Consider the following 21677-nt stretch of genomic DNA (forward strand, 5'->3'; position numbering starts at 1 on the left):
CCCTTTATACCACTGGCTTGGATGTGGGTTATAGGGCACTTGAAAATTTTGTGGAGACTTCTGGAGATTTTGTGATGCTCGTGCTCGCCTGCTGGGGTGTTTTGGTTGCTGGACAACATACTGAGGTGGAGCGACAAAGTATTGAGCGTCCTGAGATGGATAATACTGCTCAGGGGAGCCATAGAAAACCTGAGGAGGCTGCTCATACCTTCGAGATGTTCTCCTGGGACCTCTTCTAGACCCTGATGTCATCATGATTTCTTCAATCTCCTCATTTGTGTCGCTAAGATTATCTGACTCAACCCGGACAGCCTGAGTTGCGGCTTTAAGAACAGCTTGACTTATAATTTTGCCTGTCTTAAGACCATTCTCTACCATTTCTCCAATTTTGATTGCTTCCGAGAAGGTTTTGCCAACTGCGGACACCATGTTTTGAAAGTAATCTGGCTCTTGCGCTTGAAGGAAGACAGTAATTAGCTCGTGGTCATCCATGGGTGGCTTAACTCGAGCTGCTTGCTCTCTCCATTTTATGGCATATTCCCTGAAACTTTCACTTGGTTTCTTCTTCAGGTTTGAAAGGGAAATGCGGTCTGGGGGAATGTCGATGTTGTATTGGAACTGTCTGACAAAGGCCTGTGCCATGTCATCCCAGACATACCAGCGAGACGTGTCTTGATCCATAAACCATTCGGAGGCTACTCCCGTAAGGCTTTCCACAAAATAAGCCATCAACAATTTTTCATTTCTTCCTGCCCCTCTCAGTTGATTGCAATACCTTTTCAGGTGGGCTATGGGATCTCCATGTCCATCGTACTTTTCAAATTTGGGGGTCTTGAAACCAGGCGGCAAGTGGACATCGGGGAACATACATAGATCTTTGAAGGCAACACTCTTTTGGCCTGCTAGCCCTTGCATGTTTTCCAACCATTGTTCTAAGCTTTTCACTCTTTGGGTCATTTCTTCTTGTACCATCTTTCGGGCAGGCTTCTCAGTTTTTGCAGCAAGATCAAACGAGTACGAGTGATACTCAGGAGAGTGGTACTGCTCTTGTTGTGTCGCAAATTGTGACTCATGACGAGGAACCTTCCCACTCTGAGTCTCTGGAGCACTTGTAACAGCTTCGACGTTAGTTGTCATATTTCTTTGAGGCACAAACCAACCACCTCAACTTTCTTCACAATTCAAAACCAAATATGTTAGAATGAACTCAGTCGGTCCTTATTATTATCAATATATATATATATATATATATATATATATATATATATATTTATTTATTTATTTATTATCTTTGTTTTTCTTTTTCTTTTTTCTCTTTTTCATCATTTTTTTTGTGTGGTCGAATCTTATGGAGATTGCCTACGTATCATGACCCCGCATGAATCAGACCTTGCGTAGTTCGGACCAATAAAAGATAAACAATAATAAACATTTTTTTCTTATCAATTTTCATAATAAAACAAACTGGGTTTCAAAGGTTTAAAGATGACCTACAAACTCGAAAATCAAACAACCCATATATTCTAATAAAGAGATTTATAAACTCAAAAACAAAAGGCTAGCTCCCTTTCTCTGTTCGACAAATGCAACCAAACGGTTATTTTTGCAAATGTGGCCCCTTCCAAATTTCACATGAATTTTGAGGCCGGTGAGGATTATTTTATGACACTTTACAAACTTGTCCGTTCTTTTACGAAAATAACCTTTCGACAACTAAAAGATACTCTAAGGCTATTTCGGCAAGAACGGTTTAAGACGCGGCCGAAGTTGGCTCGGCTTATTTTGACCAAAAATCCGAACGGTATTCACCTGACCGCTGACTCTTTGTTTTTTTTTTCTTTTCAAATTGCAATAAAAACCTGGTGTTGCAAACACGGCCCCTCAGCGCCTCGGGGACGAAGATTTTTAAGGCTGTCTGGGTCCATATCTCAAAATGACCCAAAGGTGGCTGTTTATGCCAAATCAGCCTTCCGGCGTCCCTTTCGGGAACATTTGGCTATTTATGACAAAACAACATCACCTGACTTATTTATAACTCTTTTTTATCGTTTTTCAAATTAGAAAAGTCAATATTGCAAACACGACCTTTCGACGTCTCGGGGACGAAGATTTTTAGGCTGTGGGGGTCAACTGGACCAAGTCTTAAAAATGACCCAAAGGTGGCTGTTTATGCAAAGTCAGCCTTCCGGCGTCCCTTTTGGGAACATTCGGCTATGTCTTGATAAAACAGCGTCACCCGACTTCTTTATGACAAAATTAAAATTTGACATATATTTTATTTTTGTTTATTTATATATATTTTACTTCATTATTATTTATTTGTTTTTTTTTTTGGATTTTTAGCAAAAGGTGGGGTTGGATCCGATGAGGGTTGCCTACGTATCTTACATCCGGTGAGAATCAAACCCGTGTAGTTCGGGCAAATAAGTAGATGAACTAACTTTTTTTTTTTTTGAATTTCTGAAAGAGCTACTTTAAAAGAAGAAAGGAAGTATTTTTTGGATTTTTGATTGATTTTATTTTTTAAAAGAAATACTTCTAAGATATACTTTTTTGAATTTTCATTTGCCCTTTTTTCTAAAGAAAAAGAAGAATTTTTTTTGAATTTTACCTTTAATAAAAGAAATGCATCTAAAAATGTTTTTTGAATTTTGAATTTTCTTTTCAATTTGAAAGAAGAATCAAAATATTTTCGGATTTGTTTTTTTTTTATATTATATTTTTTTTATTTTTTTTATTTTTTTTATTTTTAAAAAAAACAATTAGAAAGACTTTCTAAAGAAGTCAATAATGGAAAATATTTTTGGATTATTTTAATTTTGTCATTTTCATAAACAAATAAATAAAACATATTTCAAAAACAAGACTCTTTTTTTTTTACTTTCATTTTTATGGCAAGACAAACTATTTTCTTTTCTATTAATCTTTTTTTTTTTTAGAAAAACAAGACAAAACAATGATAATTTCTTCTACTTTTCCTTTGCTTTTAATAAAAACAAACTAATAAGACATATTTTTTTTTCTCAAAATTTCGGCCGAGTTTCGACACTACTTGGACATTTGCTTCCTAACAATAAGTAGTCACATCTCTACACTGTTATTTTCTCCTCAATTCCACTATTTTCTAATTTGTGGATGGTGATGAAAACATACACAATCTTTTTTTTTTAAATTTTCAATGTTTTTTTTATATATACATATATATTTTATTTTTTATATTTATTATATTTTCAAAATGTGGCATGGGGGACATAGGGAATTTCAAGACTTCTTGGATTCCGCAAATGTTCCCTATGTGCTTTTCCCAAAAATGAAGCGTGGGGGACATAGGGAATTCCAAGATTTCTTGGATTCCACAAATGTTCCCCATGTGCTTTTCCCAAAAACGAAGCGTGGGGAACATAGAGAATTCCAAGAATTCTTGGATTCCACAAATGTTCCCCATGTGCTTTTCCCCAAAAATGAAGCGTGGGGGACATGGAGAATTCCAAGACTTCTTGGATTCCACAAATGTTCCCCATACTTTGATTAAAATAAACCATGCTGGAAATGACCAAATGACCCATTCGCCCTTGACTAAATACAACATGTTGCACATAGGATGCCAAAAGATGGTCTATTATTTTCAGGTTGCTTGTCCTAGACGGACCCAACCCCTGTGTTGAGTCCCCTAAGTCAAATGCACATGATGCAAATAAACGCTCCTACTAGGGATCCGGCATGAAGTTGAGTTATTCTAGGTTCAAAACCTGGGTATTTGTTCTAGACAGTGTACCCGAGCGGACAACTCGAGTCGAGGAGGGGGCTATGTACCGGGGACCCGCGGGATCGTCCGGCTTTGTAACTTGTCCGACCTCTTTCTTATTTCATGATATGACACTAACAGAATAGGGAGTCTCGACCAGCGAGCTTCTCCCCGGAGGTAAGAAGAGAAGGGTTTCAGCACAGTTTATATGTACAGTTCAAATAATATCAAAGCGGTAAAAGCAGCATTTAGCACATTAGGCTCAAAACATATAATAAAATCATATAATAAACAAAGCCAAATAACAACAATTATTCTAAGCTCGAATTCTTAACCCTGAACCAGTGGTTCTGGGTCTAGTCCCCAGCAGAGTCGCCAGAGCTGTCACACCTCTTTTTTACGCACCCTCGGGGGCGCAAGGGAGTTTTTTCCAATTAAAGGACAATCGAAGCGGGATTGGTTTAATTATTTCAGAGTCTCCACTTGGGAGATTTAGGGTGTCCCAAGTCACCAATTTTAATCCCGAATCGAGGAAAAGAATGACTCTATATAATAGTCTGCGTACCAGAAATCCGGATAAGGAATTCTGTTAACCCGGGAGAAGGTGTTAGGCATTTCCGAGTTCCGTGGTTCTCGCACGGTCGCTCAACTGTTATATTTGGCTTGATTATCTGATTTTATACATGTTGGACCTATGTGCAAATTTTAACTTTTAACCGCTTTTATCATTTATTGTTATTTTATCAAGAATTGCAACATTGTGAAAATGTATCTCGAACCACATTACAATCAATGCACCCGTGGTCGTCGACACACTTTGACTCCGTTGAGATTTGGATTTGGGTCACATCAATGTGCACCCGAGTTTAGGGAAATTAAATTATTAAAGGCGCGCCTAAAGCGACTAGCGTATTTATTTTGGGTAGGACCGTGGAATTTTGCTAAACGGTCCACCCCGAAATCTAAGCAATTTGAAAGTAAATATTTACTGAGGGCCCCGCAATTTTGTATTTTTATTTTGGCGAGGCTCATCTCATTCTTATTATATTTTTTTTAAAAGGAATTTGCAATGTCATGGACACGCATCTCGAACCACGTCACAATCAATGTACCCGTGATTAGAAACACATTTCGACTCCGTTGAGATTTGGATTTGGGTCACATAAATGTGCACCCGAGTTTAAGAAGGTAAAATATTAGACACGCGCCTAAAGAGACTATCGCGTTATTATTTTGGGAAGACCGTGAAATTCGCTAAACGGTCCTTCCGAATTCTAATTAAACCATACATTCTGTGAGGGCCCCGCACTCTATATGTTTTATTTGGCGAGGCTCGTCTCGTTTTTATTTTAAAGGATAAACCTACAACGACTATATTTTCTATTAAGTTCGTTTCTAAAAAAGAAATCCTAATTTATTAATCGAACAATGGAAGCTAGTAGGATACACGGCTAATGAAGAGTATCTCAAGCTTGACGAATCACAATTAAACATGAACCTACATTTAGAACTAAACCATATGATATACAACTGAATAATGACTAATAAAATTATAACGGAGCTTATTAAATCAATCCGACTACCCATTCGGCAAGCTAGTCACGAACATGAAAACTTTTGTACAACTTTCGTCTAGCATGCCCATTCGAGATAGCAATAACATAAGCACAAAACTAAAACTCGACGGATTTAAACAAAATCTTCAACATAACATGTATTCAAGCTCGGACACGATAGTAACCGATAGCAACTCAAACAAAGATTAGAAAACGAACCTCTAATGATAAACACTGCTGGGGATATACAACTCATTCATCAAACCGAAATGGAGCCATAGTCGGCGAAATGACGCAACGAGACCAACGAACTGGAACCTCACCTCGGCACTCGAACGGACTTCAAACGGGAAACCATGGAGACAGTCATCACAGCTCAAACGGAATAGCTCGCGCCAAAAACTCGAACACGAATGGGCTGAGCATGAACCATGGCTGCTACTGGTTTTTCCCGGAATGTTACTGGAGGGGTCGTGGTCTGGTGGTAGTTTGGACGTGGTGTTCAGTGGTCGTTTGATCCACTGCTGGGCGTGAGGAAACGACAGGGAGACTGGTGGTGGTGTAAGGTCGAGCTGGAGGTTTGGTGGTGTACGCCGGTGGTCGACGAGGGGTCAGCTGGATGGAGGTGGGCGATGGAACTGGTGGTTTTGCTGGACGTGAGGAGGAGGGGGTTTGACGGGAGGTTAGGTTGTTGCTATTGGTCGTGGTGCTGGGGGAAGGTGACGGGCCTGTTTGGTTGTGACAGTAGGTCGACGGAGGGAAGGAAGACTGGTGGTTGACGGTGGTTTTGGTGGTGGGAAGGGCCTGTTTGGTGTAGGGTTTGGTTGCGATAGTAGGGGTGCCGGGGAAGGTGACGGAGTGGTGTTTGGACAGTAGGGAAGGTGACGCAGCAGCAGCAACAACAGATGCTGCTCGACGGGGCTGGTGGTTGACGTCGGGGGAAGCTGGCCGGAGGTGGTTTGGTGGTGGCGATGGAGGTTCCACGATGGGCCTGTTTTGTTATTCACCGTAGGGTTTTTTTTGCTTCTTCTTTAGAAGAAGAAGATAGATGTACAGTGTTTTTCAAAATCCTGTCCGTTCCCAATTTTTTTTCTTAAAAAAAATCCCCATTCCAAATCCTTTTTGTCCGTGTATTAATGCCCATTTGTCCAGAAAAATGAGCCCCACGCGTGGTGGGGTTCGAGGCTTATGTTCCCCACGCGTGGTGGGGTTCCCCGTGTATGGGATTCCGTCCGTGTTCCCCACGTGTGTCCCCTCATGTGTGGTGGACTCGGATTATTATGGACTAGGTCGCTAAAAGCGGGTAATTTGAACCCGAATATTATTCTTTTGCCCGGACCCGAGAATAAGAATACGACGTTGCTTAACTAGTCCTATGTAAGCAAAATAGCTACTAAAATAAGACTAATTATTTAAAACAAAACTATATTATTAATTCCTTAATAATTTTTAAGATTTAAAATAGCTACAAAATATTAATAAAACTATTTTTTTGTAATTTTCGTTTAAAATATAAAGTAATATTTTTTTAATTTTTTCAACAATTAAAATGACTACAAAACATTAATAGAACTATATTTTTTGGTAATTTTCGAAATTATATAAAGTACAAAAATAAAGTGCAATTTTGTATTTTTCAAGTTTATGATAAATACGTAAACTAAAATTTATATACATATATTTTTTGTAATTTTTCTTTTTGTAATGAAATAAAGCAAAAATAGTCAAAATAGGTATATTAGACCTAAATTACATATTTATGCTAAAAAATGTGAAAATTCTCGGGGAGGGTCAAAAATCCGGTGTCTACAGTTGTTTGTTGAGTTTTTGTGTTTATTGATTTTCTGTTGCTACTGCATTGAACATTCTGGTTTTCTTGGCCGCATCTTATTACACTGTGTCTGGGAGTGTTTGTTTGGTGCTCGACCACCTGTTGGTTTTCCTTGTTGTGGAAACTGTTGTTGGCTGTCCGTGGACTGTTGGTGACACTTGTGGCTGGTTGTTTGTTGTTGTGTTGTTGCTGTCTGTTACTGTTGTGACTGCTGCTTGGTTGCTTGCTGCTGACATCCTTCCTTTTCTTTTGTTTGGTTATCTGAATCCAGGTACACATACTAAGTCGATGTAATTCCATGTTTGAAGTTGACATTTGAAGCATGAATACACACATGAAGAAGTTGAAGTTATAAACTGAATTTAGTTTTTCTGTCGATTGTACTTAAACCATTTTGTGTATCAATAATATGTAATCTCTTTCCATGGAACTGTATAATTAGCTTATGAACTCCCTAGGTAAGTCCTTAGAGGGATATGAGGCTAGAAATCATCCTGCTTATTTCATGACGTTTGTAAAGATGCATGTTAGACTTGAATCAAGTAAATGGACTTCTAATTGTCGTAATAGTCTAATCTCAGTATACCAAATGGTTCGAATCAGGACTAAAGCTTGATCTTAAAGTCCTTTCATGACAACAGATTAGCCTATTTTAAACTTACAATAGACTGTTAAAGGAAATAGTATCATTTTATCTTCCAGTTTGCAAACTCACGAATTGGCATAAGAACAAGCAGTTAGGCTAATATCGGAATAAGGACAGCCAAGTCCAGTGTAATACCATATGCGTTGGACCCAAGCCCACACGTTCTTTTGTATTTGGAAAACTCATAAATTTTATCTCTTGTTTGGGTTCGACTACAAATACTTTAAGTATGAAATGGGGCTAGGATCTTTTGCTCTCCGTCATTTTAGAGACGAACAAAGTAGAAAATTATAGTCATGCTAAGATTATCCTTTTAATTAAATGAGATGAGCCTCGCTGGATAGATACATAAATGGCGGGGCCCTCGTTAAATGTATGTATTAAATGCTTAGAATTCGGGACAGGCCGTTTAGCAAATTTCACGGCCCTACCCAAAACAATGATACGCTAGTCGCTTTAGGTGCGTATTTAATAATGTTATCTCCCTAAACTCGGGTGCACATTTATGTGACCCAAATCCAAATCTCAACGAAATCGAAATGTGTCTCTAATCACGGGTATATTGATTGTGGCGTGGTTTGAGATGCATTTCCATGACGTTGCAAATTCCTTTTAAAAATAATGAATGAGACGAGCCTCGACAAACAAAAATGCACAAGCTGCGGGGCCCTCCGAATGTATATATTAAAATACTTAGAATTCGGGATAGGCCGTTTAGCGAATTTCGCGGCCTTCCCCAAAATAACACTACGTTAGTTGCTTTAGGCGCGTCTTAATAATTTATTTTTCTTAATTCGGGTGCACATTTATGTGACCCAAATCCAAATCTCAACCGAGTCGAGATATGTCAATAACCACGGGTGCATTGATGTAATGTGATTCGAGATATATTTTCACGACGTTGCAATTCTCGTAATAACAATTATGAAAGCGGTAAAAAGTTAAAATTTGCACATAAGTTCATATTTGTATAAAATCAGATAATCAAGCCGAATATAACAGTTGAGCGACCGTGCTAGAACCACGGAATTCGGGAATGCCTAACACCTTCTCCCGGGTTAACAGAATTCCTTATCCGGATTTCTGGTACGCAGACTGTAATATGGAGTCATTCTTTTCCTCGATTCGGGATTAAAATTGGTGACTTGGGACACCCTAAATCTCCCAAGTGGCGACTCTGAAATAAATAAATAAATCCCGTTTCGATTGTCCTTTAATTGGAAAAACTCCCTTGTACCCTCTCGGGTGCGTAAAAAGGAGGTGTGACAGCTCTGGCGACTCTGCTGGGGACTGTTTCGACCCAGAACCACTGGTTCAGGGTTAGAATTCGAGCTTAGATAAATTGTTATATTTGGTTCCATCTGATTTTTACATATTTGAGCCTAATGTGCTAAATGTTGCTTTTACCGCTTCGATATTATTTGAAGTGTATATAAACTGTGCCGAAACCTCTCTCTTCTTACCTCCGAGGAGAAGCTCGCTGGTCGAGGCTCCCTATTCTGTTAGTGTCAATACCCAAAATAAGAAAGAGGACGGATAAGTTACGAAGCCGGACGGCCTTTTGGTTCCCGGTAAGTTGCCCCTCCTCGACTCGAGTTGTCCTCTCGGGTACACAGTCTAGAACATATACCCAGGTTATAAACCTAGTATAACGAAACTCCATGCCGGATCCCTAGTAGGAACGCTTATTTGCATCACGTTGCATTTGACTTAGGGAACTCAACACAGGGGTTGGGTCCGTCTAGGACTAGCAACCTGATATGAAAGGACCATCCTAATGCATCCTATTTGTTTTCCGTGCATTTATTTGTCTCGCGCCCGCATGCTGACCGGTGTTTGAATATTATGAATAATGTGAAATTGGAAACAAAAAGAAGAAGAAATAGCGGTTAGGGAGTTAACTGTTTATTTTTGGAAAAAACCAATGCCAAAATACTGTCAAAACTCAGCCGAAATTTTGAGAAGATGAAAAAAAACGTCTTATTAGTTTGTTTTATTAAAAGCAAAGGAAAAATAGAAAAAAGAAGAAAAAAAAAGTCGTTGTTCTGTTTTGTTTTTCAAAAAATATATAGTTTGTCTTGTCATAAAAATGAAGATGAAAAAGAGTCTTATTTTTAAAAAATGTTTTTTTATTATTTTTATGAAAATCCGAATAATAATAATAAAAAATAAAATAATATATATATATATATATATATATATGTCTTTATTTGTTGCAAATATATTTGTCTTGCCAAAAAGTCTTGAAAAGTTTTTAGACCCCTAATTTTCAAAAAAAAAAATCCAAAAATATTTTCCATTATTAACTTCTTTAGAAAGTCTTTTAATTTTTCTTTAAAAAAGACCTCCTTTCTCCTTTTAAAGTATTTCTTTCACAAATTTAAAAAAAAAATATCTAAATAAAGTTTTTTTTCTTCACTTGGCATAATCACCCTAATAAATGTGCAGGATGAGCACGATACAAAACGAACCTTTTTCAGTAATGACCAAGATCCCTTTTGAGTTGCGATTATGGTGGAACGACTTAGGCAAAGAAGGGCAAGACAAAGTAAGGAAATATCTGAAAGATCTCCCGGATCTACTAAACGTTCAGCCTCGGGGTGATATTATCAGATCATTGGTCACTTGTTGGGATTCCGCACACAACGTGTTCCATTTTTCGGACTTTGAGCTCACCCCGACATTGGAAGAAATAGTAGGATACATCGGAAGTGATGAAGCCCCTTTAAGGTTCAAATACTTGATTGCACCTAGGGCTGTCACGGTACACTGGTTTCTGGATTTCCTAAAAATACCTCGAACGTTCCACCATCCAGATCTTGCCAAAGGATTCTGCAGTCTCCACCTCATATATGCTGGATACGGCCACGTGGGCGGATTCAATAAGCCGGATTTCAAACTATGCAGTAGAGGCAACCGACAAAAGTGGGACGAACACAGGCTAGTGGCTTTTATGACAGCCTTCCTGGGTCTTATAGTATCCCAAGGAAAGATGGAAACATTGATCTAAAGGTAACCGGGGTCGTCAATACTTTGCTTACCCAAGATAAAAGTACTCTGGCGCCTATGATTATGGCTGACATTTTTTGGGCTCTCACTGCTTGTCGAGCCAGGGGCGACTTTTTCGAAGGATGTAACCTACTGTTGCAAATGTGGATGACCGATCATTTATGTCATCGCTCCTCGCTCTTGGGTTATGGTTCGCCCGAGAAAACTTGTATTGGAGAATTCTACACGAGAATCAAAGGGCTCAATTTACCTGAGGGAGTCACATCATGGACCTCATTTCTCCGAACTCTCACTGCCAGCCAAATCCAGTGGACGCTCGGATGGTCACCTATTTGGGAAATCATATACATGTCGGCAACCCGGCCTCACTTTCTGTTGATCGGACTTAAAAGCATCCAACCCTATACACCGTATCGGGTTTTGAGGCAACTTGGGAGGTATCAAGTGGTGCCAAAAGATGAAGATTTGAGTACCCAAGTGATTGAAATCAGTCCGAACGGTCATTTCCCTGAAGAAGAAGTTTGCCAAATCTGGAGTGAGTGCCAACATCTGAGAGCAAACACTTGTGTGATTGATACAGCAAAAGGGGAAGTCGCCCCGGGGTATCACGCTTGGTTTAAAGGTAGCCTGTCCTACGAAAGACCGGCTAAGAGACCGCATCTCAAAGATTTCGTAGAATCGTCCCAAGGGCAATGGAACTGGTTAGCAAAAGAGAAGGGTTATCGGGCAGAGATTGGTGATTTGAATCTACAAATGGACAGTCAGAAATTCAATAACAGAGTACAAATCGCGGCGGATCGAAGCGAAAAGAATAGATTGATCCAAGAGAATGAAGAACTTAAGGCCCAAATCCAAAAAATTGAGATTGTCTCTTGATGAACAACCCAGAAGTCGATCAGACCAGCAGTTGATAAAGGGTTTGAAAAGAGAAATCACGGAATGGCGAGATGGGTTAGAAGAATCCGAAAAGGTCATGGCAGAGCTCAAGGCACAGTGGGGAACAAGAGTAGATAAGCATCACCGATACTTGAACCAATTGAAACGTGACCACGAGAAGACTGTTGCCAAAATAAAGAGAGAGATGGCTACATTTGAGTTTAAAGCAGTTAAGCAGGCCAAGGATTTACAATTAGAGAGTAGATACTGTTACGACTTGTTGGCCCAAATGAAGATAGAAGTGCGGCAGCTGAAGAATAAGCATATACAGGATTCACAGGTATTCAAGACGTGCAGTGATCAGATAAGACGTCTACTCATAGAGAAGAAACAAACCAGAGATAAGATCAGGGCCATTGCCCACGCCATCATCAGACGGTGTCTACGGTGTGAGAACATGACCAGCGTTACCGTTCTCTCAGCAGTGATGGGTTATGTCAAACAGATGCACGAGTTAGAGCAGCTCGAAAGGGATCTCGCACCTAGAACCGCGAAAAGGCCGAATGATGCCTCGCGGGCCCTTAAGTTGGAAAATTAATCTTTGGTCGAGTCTTGTTTATTTAGGCTTTGATGTTTTCCCATATGGTGTTTTCTTTTCTTTTAGTCAAATCAGGTTAAGAACTGAGGAGTCTGTACTATTGCTATTCTTTGTTTGAAGTAATTTGTAATAGCAAAATTTTGAGAATGAATTTAATGATTCCAAAAGAATTTTGCGTTTCTTTACTTTATGGCAGAACTACGCCTGGTCTGATTCGCGTGGGGACGTGATACGTAGGCAATCCCCATAAGATTCGACCGTTTTTAATAAAGAAATAAAGAAAATACAAAAATAAAATAAAACACAGGGTTTCCCAAAGTACTTTAAAAAAGGGACAAATGAGCAAGCCGGGATGACGCATGTTGTTCGAAGCAAAGCATGTAGAAACGGTTAACTGCCTAGGAGCATTGCATCCTCTATGTGTTATGATCAAATCTGTTAAGCTCTAACGCTAACAAAGTTTGTTGTTGTCTGAATCCAGACAGTTAGTTGTTAAAGAATTCTGGCAACACACTCTTACCAAACCAGATCCAAAGGACCAGTAGCAACAAGCATGACTACTTCAGAGAATAGTAACGAGGAAGAAAGGCCGATGAGCCAGTTGTTAAAAGAAGCAATGGAAAAGATTGAAAGGATGGGACTAGAGATGAATGCAATGCAGCTAGCTCTAGCCAAAGCACAAAAGAGCCCTGAGCCACTGGGGCACATGCCGGAATACCCTCACTCCGGCCCTTCAACAAGCCTCCCGAATCCCCGTTATCATCAGGAAAGAAGCCCACATGATTCCCAAGCTCCACCACCCCATCAACCTCTCCCAACACCAAATGTTCCCACTTTTATGGGACCCACATCAGCCACCCTGCAAAGATCAACCAGCGAGCCATTGTTTCAGGCTCACGATACGCAATACTATCCCCCTGAGCCTACATTCCATGCCCCCGAACCACAGGTCTACAATCCGCACTTAGAGGTACCGGCAGAGATTGAAAAGCCGGTTAAAGCCCATGAACAGGATGAGGTATTGAGAAAGTTCAAAAGCCTGGAGCAGTCCTTCAGGAACCTGCACGGATTGGGCAACCAAGTCAGCGTAGCTTACAAAGATCTATGCCACTTTCCCGGACGTCCAACTCCCGGCTGGGTTCAAGATGCCTAAGTTTGATTTATATGAAGGGCACGGTGATCCCATGGCACATTTGCGGGGATTCTGTAGCAAAATGAGAGGGGCAGGCGGCAAAGATGAGCTGCTAATAGCTTATTTCGGCCAAAGTCTGAGCGGATCTGCACTAGAATGGTATACCAGGCAGGATTCCAGTAGGTGGTACACTTGGGATGATCTGGCACAGGCTTTCGCAGGTCATTTCCAGTACAATCTCGAGATAGTCCCTGACCGTCTCACATTATTGAGAACTGGGAAGAAACCCGGGGAAAGCTTTCGCGAGTTCGGGTTCCGCTGGAGAGAGCAAGCGGCCAGAGTCGATCCTCCCATGAGAGAGGGAGAGATGGTGGACTATTTCTTACAAACATTGGATCCAACCTACTTTGGTCACTTGGTGACAACGGTTGGAAAATCCTTCAACGAGGTGGTCAAGATAGGGGTCATGATAGAAGAGGGTCTGAGGTCTGACAAAATCCTGAACTACTCGGCACTCAAGGCAACGACCCAGGCTATTCAGAACGGCACGGGAGGTGCGCTGAGAAGAAAGAAAGAAGAAGTTGTCACGATCGAGGCAGGCAGTTGGTCCGGGTCTGGCAGGCCACACTACAACCAACCCAGACCTCACAGGACAAATTACCCATACAACCCACCACATCACTACTATCCACCCCGAGAACCGCATTTCACCGTCCATCAAGCCCAGACATATACCCAACCTCCGGTTTGCTCACAATGGCGTGCGCCAGCTCCACCCAATACATACCCAGCTCCACATAATACCTACCCACCACCACAAAATACTTACCCTCCACCCAGAGCATACAGGAACCCCCCATGGACAGGTTCTCGAGGGAGTCAAGCTGCTAAAAATGATAGGCTACAGAAACATAGAGCCTTTACCGAGCTAGGAGAGTCCTATACCGCTGTATTCCACAAATTGAGACGGTTGGGTTTGGTAAGTCCTGCCGAACCCAGAGAGCAAAACCCCCCGCCTCAAAATGTGAACAGGACGATAAGCTGTGAATATTGCTCAGGGATGCTGGGACATGAAACTGAAAAATGTTCGAGACTGAAGCAGGCGATACAAGACCTCATTGATACTAACAAAATCGAGGTCCAGACACCGGAGGCACCTAACATCAATTAGAACCCACTGTCAGCGCACCACGAGACGCACATGATCGAGTTGGTGTATGAGGGAGGAGAGTTGAGAAAACCCTCACAAACAGTGATGATGATCCAGGCCGCTCGGAGAGAAGGATCGACTAGTGGAGGAGTGGGGGTACAGTCGCAGGGAGAAGGCGTCAAGCCAGTAATGATATTGGGAAAGAGCCCATCCGCCAAAACAAGCAAACCTGAGCCAAACAAGTTGGGGATTCCGCCCAAACCTGCAGTTGTGCTGAAAGGGGTATACAGAGAACTGGTCACCATAAAGCCCGTAGTCCAGCTGCCAATGATTGATAGCAAGGATGTGCCTTGGAAATACGAGAAGGCAGTGGTGATGTACAAAGGAAAACAGGTGGAGGAAGTTAGTTGCGAAGTGCAAGGGCTGACTCGATCGGGTCGGTGTTTTGCTCCGGTGGAGTTAAGGAAAACCAACCCAGTTGTAACCAAGAAACCTGTATCTGAAGAAGAGGCTGAGGAGTTCCTAAGAAAGATGAAAGTGCAGGACTACTCCGTGGTCGAACAGTTGAGGAAGACACCGGCCCAGATCTCGCTGCTGTCATTACTGATCCATTCTGAGGAGCATCGTCGGGCCTTGATGAAGATATTGAACGAAGCTCATGTGCCCAACGAGATTTCTGTGAACCACCTGGAAACCATTGCCAACAATATTTTTGAGGTGAACAGGGTAACATTCTCAGATGATGACCTGCCGATGGAAGGTACAGAGCATAATAAAGCTCTCTACCTAACTATCAAATGTGAAAACTCGGTAGTTACTCGGGTATTGGTGGATAATGGTTCAAGTGCCAATATCTGCCCATTATCCACTTTGAACCAGTTAAAGATCGACCACGGAAAGATCCGCAAGAATAGCATCTGTGTCCGTGGATTTGACGGAAATGGAACAGCCACTGTAGGGGATGTTGTACTTGAATTGACCATCGGTCCAGTCCTGTTCACCATGGTGTTCCAGGTGCTAGACGCCACAGTATCTTATAACCTTCTGTTAGGACGACCATGGATTCATGCAGCCAAAGCAGTGCCCTCCACCCTACATCAGATGGTGAAGTTCGAGTGGGAAAGACAAGAGGTCGTGCTACATGGCGAGGACACGGCGTGCACCATGGGTGGCGCCATTGTACCTTTCATAGAAACCGATGATGACAAAGGTCCATGGATCTACCAGATCTTTGATACAGTGTCGGCAAACAAAATTTCTGAAAGAGAAATCATCCTGCACCCTAGGGTAGCTGCCGCGACAGGCATGATGGTTTCGGAAATGCTGGATAACGGATTTGTACCGGGAAAGGGCCTGGGAGTCGAGCTTCAGGGGATTGTCCAACCTGTTTCCCTGCCTAAAAATCTAGAAACTTTCGGATTGGGGTTCAAACCAACCGCAGCAGATGTAAAGCAAGCACGGAAAATGAAGAAGAAAATTTGGTATCTTCCCAAACCCGTGCCACGTCTCTCAAGATCTTTTGTCAGAGCAAGCGCCAAAGGGCCACCGGTCCCAAAGATTTTAGGACCATTGATTGGTATGGATGGGGACCTGAATCAGAGTTTCGACAGGCTATTCGCTGATGTCAGTGTGGTAGAAGCTGGAGAAGGTTCCAGCAGAGCAGAGATACAGTTTGTGGGGCCTGAGGCCAAAACCAACAATTGGACGGTTACTCCTCTTCCTGTCCGAGGGGAGTCTTGGTAGTAGGCTTTGATTTATGTTTTGTTTGTTTCGTTTTGTTCGGATTATTCCAGGGTGTAATCCAAATTTTACTTTTGTTTTGTAAAAATGTGAACCCTTTTATCCCGCAAGTTTAATAAAGTTCTCTTCTTTTGTCCCATTTTAATTTTGTTTTGTTCTTTTTCTTTCTGAACAGTTCTCTTTTTACTGGTTCTCGACATGGAATGCACGGTGGATCTTCGACCTAGTCTAATAAATCAATCTGAATCTGACTTAATGACACAAAAGGTCGTTTGTGATGATGAATATGAATATGACGAAGATAAAGCCTTCGAAGAGATAAACCGAGAACTGTGCCAATTTGAAGAAAAACCCAAACCTAACCTAAATGACACTGAGGCTGTGAATCTAGGGGACGCTGATAATGTCCGGGAAACAAAAATCAGCATCCATATTGAGCCAAGTGTCAGGGAAGAATTGATAAAAACCCTCGTGGAATTCAAAGATGTTTTTGAATGGTCATATGAGGATATGCCGAGATTAAGCACCGATTTAGTGGTTCACAAATTGCCCACTGACCCAGCATACCCTCCGGTCAAGCAAAAGCTAAGGAAATTTAAAACAGAAATGAGTGTAAAGATCAAAGAAGAGGTGATTAAGCAGTTGCAGGCGAAGGTCATTCGGGTCACACGATATCCCGAGTGGTTGGCTAACGTGGTACCAGTTCCAAAGAAGGGCGGGAAAATCAGGGTGTACGTCGACTACCGCAATCTCAACAAAGCAAGTCCCAAGGACAATTTTCCGTTGCCCAACATTCATATCCTGATCGATAATTGCGCTGGGCGCGAGATCGGATCCTTTGTGGATTGCTATGCGGGATATCATCAGATCCTAATGGACGAGGAAGATGCGGAAAAGACAGCATTTATCACGCCATGGGGAACTTACTGCTATCGGGTAATGTCGTTCGGACTGAACAATGTCGGGGCAACGTACATGCGAGCAATGACTGCTGTGTTTCACGACATGATACACAAAGAAATTGAGGTGTACGTAGATGATGTGATCATAAAGTCTTGGCGTCAGGAAGACCATGTAGCAGACCTAAGGAGATTCTTCCAAAGACTCCGAAGGTATGATATCAAGCTTAACCCGGCCAAATGCGCATTCGGGGTTCCGTCAGGAAAGCTGTTAGGATTCATCGTCAGTCGACGGGGGATTGAGTTAGACCCATCCAAAATCGAATCCATCCGAGATTTGCCACCGCCAAAGAACAAAACAGAGGTAATGAGTTTGCTGGGTAGACTCAATTACATCAGCAGGTTCATCGCTCAACTCACAGCAACTTGTGAGCCCATATTTCGGCTGCTGAGAAAGGATGTTGCGGTAAGTTGGACGGCAGAGTGTCAAGAGGCTTTCGACCAAATCAAAGGGTATCTGTCTAATCCACCCATATTGGTCCCGCCTAAGCCAGGGAAGCCCTTAATTCTTTATCTGACGGTCCTGGAAAATTCATTTGGTTGTGTACTGGGGCAACATGATGACATAGGAAGGAAGGAGCAGGCCATCTACTATCTTAGCAAGAAATTCACAGTATATGAAGTCAAGTACACTCAACTCGAGAAAACATGCTGCGCCCTAACTTGGGTAGCTCAAAAGTTGAAACACTACTTGTCCTCGTATAGTACTTATCTCATATCCCGTTTGGACCCATTGAAGTATATCTTTCAGAAACCTATGCCCACAGGGAGGTTGGCAAAATGGAAAATTCTGCTCACAGAGTTCGATATCGTCTATATGACAAGGACAGCCATGAAAGCCCAGGCGCTGGCCGACCATTTGGCAGAGAATCCCGTCGATGAAAAATACGAGCCTTTAAGAACGTATTTTCCCGACGAAGAGGTAATGCATACAAATGAGCTGGAGTTACCCGAGGAACCGGGTTGGAAGCTTTTCTTCGATGGAGCTGCAAACAGGAAAGGAGTTGGAATAGGAGCGGTACTCATTTCTGAAACAGGACGCCATTATCCTGTTACGGCTCAACTACGCTTCTATTACACCAACAATATGGCCGAGTATGAAGCTTGCATTTTGGGTCTACGATTGGCTGCGGACATGGATGTCCAAGACGTCTTGGTCTTGGGAGACTCGGACCTCTTGGTACATCAAATTCAGGGTGAATGGGAAATGCGGGATCTGAAACTCATACCATATCGACAATGCTTGCATGATCTGAGCAAGCGATTTCGATCGGTGAAGTTCAAACATATCCCGAGAGTTCATAACGAGGTTGCGGATGCATTGGCCACCTTAGCATCAATGTTGCACCACCCTGACAAAATGTATGTTGATCCTCTGCACATCCAGGTTCGTGATCAGCACGCTTATTGCAACGCCGTAGAAGAGGAAGCAGATGGCGAGCCCTGGTTTCACGATATCAAGGAATACCTCAGAATGGGGATATATCCGAAACAGGCCACTGGAGACCAAAAAAGAGCCCTTCGGCATTTGTCGAATGGTTTCTTCCTCAGCGTAGGAGTTTTGTACAAAAGAACCCTGGATTTGGGATTGTTGAGATGTATAGATGCCGGTCAAGCCACGACGGTTATGGCAGAGGTACATGCTGGAGTTTGCGTGCCACATATGAGCGGATATGTATTGACAAGGAAGATCCTTAGGGCAGGGTATTATTGGCTCACCATGGAACATGACTGTATCACTTTCGTGAGGAAATGCCATCAGTGTCAGATACATGGAGATCTGATTCATTCTCCGCCAACAGAGTTACATACGATGTCAGCACCCTGGCCGTTTGTTGCATGGGGCATGGATGTCATTGGACCTATCGAGCCAGCAGCATCCAACGGTCATAGGTTCATTCTAGTAACCATTGACTACTTCACCAAATGGGTTGAGGCTAAAACCTTCAAGTCGGTAACTAAAAAGGCAGTGGTGGATTTTGTGCACTCCCATATCATCTGCAGATTTGGGATCCCAAAAGTAATCATCACGGATAACGGTGCGAATCTTAACAGCAGCCTGATGAGAGAGGTATGCCAACAATTCAAGATTACACACCGCAATTCCACCCCATATCGTCCCAAGGCGAATGGAGCGGTCGAAGCAGCCAATAAGAACATCAAGAAGATACTGCGAAAGATGGTGGAAGGGTCCAGACAATGGCACGAGAGATTACCCTTTGCTTTGTTGGGTTACCGCACTACAGTCCGGACTTCCATAGGTACAACTCCTTATTTGTTGGTGTACGGAACTGAGGCCGTAATACCGGCGGAGGTCGAAATTTCATCCCTCCGGATTGTCGCTGAAGCCGAGATTGATGATGATGAATGGGTCAAAGCTCGATTGGAACAGTTGAGCTTGATAGACGATAAAAGATTGGCAGCAGTGTGCCATGATCAGCTGTATCAGAAGAGAATGGCGAGAACATATAATAAGAAGGTACGCCCCAGGAAGTTTGAAGTAGGGCAGCAGGTATTGAAGAAGATCCTCCCACACCAGGTCGAGGCAAAAGGCAAGTTCGCCCCAAATTGGCAAGGGCCTTATATCGTGACGAGAGTATTGTCCAATGGAGCTTTGTGTTTGACGGATATCGAGGGAAGATGTGTTGACATGGCTATCAATTCGGACGCAGTCAAGAGATATTATGCGTAATTTCTTTGATTATGGCAATTATTGGTTTGTTTGTTTGTACTTGGTACTTATTGGATAATGAAATGACGGAGGCAATTCTTTCTTCTATCCAAACACTTTTTACCCTTGTTTCCCCTTTTTGAGCCTTAAGTTATTCTTTCATACCCCTCTTTTGGAATCACTAACGGAAAAGATATGAAAAGAGAAAGAAGAAGAATAGAAAATTTTTAAGAGAAAAAAAAGAAGAAGAAAAAAAAAGAAGAAAGAAAAAAAAAGAAGATAAAAATCACAAACCGTGGGAACTACGTTTGACCTGATTCCTCAAAAAGGATACGTAGGCGCCTCACGGCTCGGTCATAGTGTGCATAATATCCATAAGTGTGCATAATAGGCATAGTATGCATAACGCATATAGCTCAACATAGTGTAAAAATAAAAAACTCCAAGCAAGAAAACTGGGGCAGGGGTTATGTTTTAAGGTTCCAACAAAGGTTTGATTCCAAAAGTTGTAGCGTATCACCCATCAAGTTATTTTATTTTGATAGCCTTTCTTTTAGCCCCACACCGAAACCGACATCGACGTCCAAAAGACCTCCCGATCAATATCCAAGAGGTGCCAAGTCAGGCAAATAAAGCCGAGAGTAATACACTGATCCCCAACAAAGAAGAGGAGCAATAAAACGGGAAATGAATTGATATTCCGAAGGATTCTCCAGAAGAGAGGGTCATATCGACAGCACTCCAATCCTCCGTTGAAAATAAAATGGGAGAGTCTTGGCGGTGAAAACTTTCGCAGGCACCACAAGGCGACGAAAGATGAGGGATATAAAACGAGAGAGTCTTATCGGTGAAAACCTTCGCAGGCACCACAAGGCAACGAAAGATGAGGGATATAAAATGAGAGAGTCTTATTGGTGAAAACCTTCACAGGCACCATAAGGCGCCGGGAGCTGAGAGAAAAGAGAGAGTCTCATTAGTGAAAACCCCTCGAAGGGCACTATGAGGCGACAAGACAGATCAACAAAAGGATCCACGTTCACAAAGAAATGGACGCCCATTTATCCCCAGCAAGTAAGGTCATCTGGCAAGTTGATTGATACAAATAGACTGGGTCGGGAATCTATGGTGCACGTCATGATCACAAGGACCAGTCATATTATCCAGATAAGTTCTTCTCTTTTCCTTTTTCCACCAAGTATTGGTTCAGAAAGATTCTCCTCATTTTCTATCTTTTTCATTTTTCTTTCTAAGAATTCGTTTTGGAAAAGATTTTTCAAAGTTTACTACCAGAGGCCGAAGGGGTACGAAAGCAAAATACGAAAAGGGTAGGCCAAGAGCCGAGGCAATAAGGCAAAAGGCATCGGCTGTGAAACCAAAGGACGAATTGTGTAGAAAGAAAGGTGACGTAAAGAGAGCGGAAAATGACGGGTGAAGGACTTGTGGACCAAGTTCCGAAAATTTTTCCCCGCAGAATGTTGATAAATCCCGGGCCGAATCCGAAGTGGTCAGACGCCACAAGAAAGGGAAATCAGTCCGGTGCAAGATATCCCCGGCATGTCTTGATTAAAAGCAGACTCCCACAGCATGTCCTGAAAAGAGAAAGTAGAAAAGGGGATAAAGGGAAAACCACCCCCAGCAAGCAGCGTCGTCCACCAATCAGTTGTTGGAGCATAGAGCAAGGAAAAGAAAAGGGAAAAATCATCTCCCATCGGAAAGGTCACGTTGCCCCACCCTGATTAAAACTAACTAAATCCTTTTGTCTGC

The sequence above is a fragment of the Nicotiana sylvestris genome, chromosome 8 (genome assembly GCF_000393655.2).
Source record: "Nicotiana sylvestris chromosome 8, ASM39365v2, whole genome shotgun sequence".
In the NCBI taxonomy this organism is placed as follows: Eukaryota; Viridiplantae; Streptophyta; class Magnoliopsida; order Solanales; family Solanaceae; genus Nicotiana; species Nicotiana sylvestris.